This window comes from Mesoplodon bidens, assembly GCF_964165515.1.
Source record: "Mesoplodon bidens genome assembly, chromosome: 9".
Classification (NCBI taxonomy): domain Eukaryota; kingdom Metazoa; phylum Chordata; class Mammalia; order Artiodactyla; family Ziphiidae; genus Mesoplodon; species Mesoplodon bidens.
In genome coordinates, this window is record NC_138166.1 from 74,337,493 (window position 1) to 74,341,071 (window position 3,579).

The following is a 3,579-nucleotide window of genomic DNA, read 5'->3' on the forward strand; positions in this document are numbered from 1 at the left end:
TCCTTCATTTTGTTAATGTGGTGTATCACACATTGACTGATTTGCGGGCCTTGAACCATCATTACATGCCTGGAATAAATCATACTTGATCATGGTATAAGTTTATGATAACAGTATACTTAACCATGTATTGTTGAATTTGGTTAGCTAATATTTGTTGAGGAGTTTTTGTTTGTTTTCAAAGCAGCAGAGTATTTTATTTTTTAAAAATCATCATTCAGTAAATGTTGTTACACTGTGAAATATTACATTTTAATCTCTTTTTCAATAGAAAGGTTTTCTAAAGAAATGACTTGGAGCCTTCCACATTTATCAGATGTCTTTTCATTATTCTTTTTCATTTTTGCAATTCTGGATCCAAATTGCATGACCCATTTTGGCAGAAGAGCAGAGGTTGTAAGACCAAGTTCCACTGCTGCAAGATGTAAAATTAGTTTTTCACCAATTCTATGGGGTAAAGTCAAATTTGCCCTTTACCAAACTGGTAGGGAATTTAGAAAGGAGACATTTTCACGTGGGAAAGGAAATCTTCCTTCTTTTCCATGATCACCAATAACTGTCATCACGACCAAGATTTCTAGAAGAAATTCAACCCAGTTCCATTGCAATTTCCTTATTCATTCCTCTGGCCCATGTGCTTGAAGCAGGCACAATGACGAGAATAACCTGCAAGCTGCTCACCTGCACCGATTCCAGTAAGAACTACCTTTGCACTGCTCTAATATGGTTTTGCTTCATTCTGGGTCACTAACCAACTAACTCCTCCAGAAGCAAACCAGACTGCACAGCCAATGCTATCATCCAACACTGTATCCAAAGGCTGAATGAAGTGGGATATTCGAGTTCTTCTTAATCTTTGCAGTTCTTCTAGAGAAGCATTAATTTCAACAAAATTCCACATCCGAAAAGGGTTGGCAGCTTGTAATTCCTTTAGTCCTGTTCTTACTGTGATTTGATCTGGTATGTTGAATTGTTCACCAGGACTAGCAGCAGCAACGACATTTTTAGAGGATTCTTCAGAGGGTGTTTCACAATGATTTTCTGTTTTCTCAAAACTAGCTGGTATGGTCTTTTCTTTAGTCATGAAAGCCACATTAAGAAGATCAATTGGTTCACCTAAGGGAATATGATGGTCAGCAAGGGCTGCAATAACCATGGACTCAATCCTCCCAGAAAATAGGATTGCAACATTTGCTTTTCTATTACTAGTTTTCAAAACTTTGTTTGGTGTCAGGTTTTCATCCCTAGGTAAACACAAGACACGTCTCTCAACTGCAATACGCAGGACATCAATGAACAGCTGAACTACTTCCTTCATGTGTCCATCAATAAGAAAGACCTGAAGGGTCTCTCTTGTCGGTGGGATGCTGGAAATGCTACTGCAATGGATCTCAAATGCAGCTTGTGGCAACGTCATATTTAAAGGGACAACAGGTTCTTTAAGATACAGTTTGGCTTCATTTGCTACCACTGTTATAAATGTTGACAAGTCTGCTGAAATTTGAGTCAGGCTATTAACACATTCTTTGATAGCATCCTCCCTAGAATTATTTCCAAGGATACAAATTTAAAACAACAGATTTGGAAATGGAAGTATTCTTGAGATCAATTCTGAAAATTCCAGATACTGGAGCTTCTTGCCACTGATTGGCCACTCCAGATGTTTGGGTGCCAACTGAAGAGAGACAGGAACTGTTGCCCAAATTACTAAAATGCCAAAGCAAGCTAAGATGACCAAAAAAATCCCTACCAAACCATAAAGAATGACTAGATGCTTGATAATATATAAAAGACCAAGGACCTTGGACTTTTGAGAAGAGTGACAAAATATCAGATTCATTCTTACAAGAGGAAAGATAATTAAACATTGTTTGAGTATCATTCTCTTCAGCTTCAAACTTTATTCCACTAAAGACTTCTCCATTCCACAGGAATACATTGCCTCTTTCATCTTCCACAGGCTGGATGGTCAACATACCTCTTAAGTGAAGGACATGACCAGAAAATAAACACTGGTAATTAACATTAGACTTTAACAACTGTTTACTACTATTGGGTCCCCACCATTTAAGATTACACAGTAAATCCTCTTTCAAATCTTTGCTGAAATGCTTAACAGAAAAGCTTACTGCACAACAAATGCCACACGTTTCTATGCAAAATTAAGTTTACTATTTCTTGATTTGGTCTTCTCTGAGTTTACTATTTCTTGGTATTCTTTCCTCAGCTCATCCAATACATTTTTGCTTTCAGAAAGCATTTCTGTTCAATCTGCAAGAAAATATGTTGCTGTTCTGTTGCTGCCTATATACTTTCCTGTTCTTCTACAGGTTAGAAAGTTCATCCACAACAATATTTAGTTCTGTAATCTTGCTGCTGAGGTCTTCTTTGTGCAGAGCCGAGTTGTTGGTAGGGACCAGCCCTGCACCATCCTTGGGTTGTACACCCTGGCGGGGCATCTCCACAGAGCATTAAATATGCAGTGTTGAGGATTTTTGCCTCTATTTTTATCAAGAATATTGGCCTGTAATTTCTTTTCTTGTTGTGTTCTTGTCTAGTTTTGATATCAGAGCAATGCTGGCCTTGTAAAATGAGTTTGGAAGTGTTCCCTCCTCTTCTATATTTTTTGGAAGAGTTTGAGATGGATTGTTATTAATTCTTCTTTAAATGTTTGGTAGAATTCACCAGTGAAACCATCTGTTCCTGACTTTTGTTTGTTGGGAGATTTTTTTTATTACTAATTCCACCTCCTTCCTAGTAATAGATCTACTCAGATTTTCTGTTTCTTTATGGTTCAGTTTGGTAGGTTGTATGTTTCTAGAAATTTATACATTTCTTCTAAGTTGTCCAATTTTTTGGTGTATAATTGTTCATAGTAGTCTCTTATGATCCTTTGTATTTCTTTTGTTTTAAAGATTTACTTATTAATTTATTTTTGGCTGTGTCAGGTCTTAGTTGCGGCACATGGGATCTTTCTTGAGGCATGCGGGGTCTTTCGTTGTGGCATGTGGGCTCTTTGTTGTGGTGCACAGGCTTCTCTCTAGTTGTGGCATGCAGGTTTTCTCTTCTCTAGTTGTGGTGTGCAGGCTCCAGGACGCATAGGCTCTGTAGTTGTGGTGCGTGAGTTCCAGAGCACGTGGGCTCTGTAGTTTGCAGCATGTGGGCTCTAGTTGAGGCACGCAAGCTCAGTAGTTGTGGCATGCAGGCTTAGTTGCCCCGCAGCATCTCAGTTCCCTGACCAGGGATGGAACCCATGTCCCCTGCATTGTAAGGTGGATTCTTTACCACTGGACCACAAGGGAAGCCCAGATCCTTTGTATTTCTGCAGTATAAGTTACCATGTCTCCTCTTTCATTTCTGATTTTGTTTGAGTCCTCTCTCTTTTATTCTTAGTGAGTCCAGCTAAAGGTTTGTCAATTTTGTTTAGCTTTTCAAAGAACCAACTCTTGGTTTCATTGACCTTTTCTATTGTCTTTTTAGTCTCCAATCATTTATTTCCATTGTGATCTTTGTTATTTCCTTCTTTCTACTAACTTTGGATTTTATTTGTTCTTTTTCTGGTTTCTTGAGGTATAAAGT

At 38.2% G+C, this 3,579-nt stretch overlaps 1 pseudogene across 1 annotated transcript; it reads right to left on the minus strand.

The window, feature by feature from the left end:
* Positions 1–245: 245 nt before the first annotated feature.
* Positions 246–2,459, minus strand: LOC308622308 (asparagine synthetase domain-containing protein 1-like; annotated as a pseudogene). Its single transcript has 2 exons — positions 2,375–2,459; positions 246–2,152 (listed from the first exon to the last, which is right to left on the minus strand). The product of its transcript is annotated as an asparagine synthetase domain-containing protein 1-like (transcript).
* Positions 2,460–3,579: the final 1,120 nt, after the last annotated feature.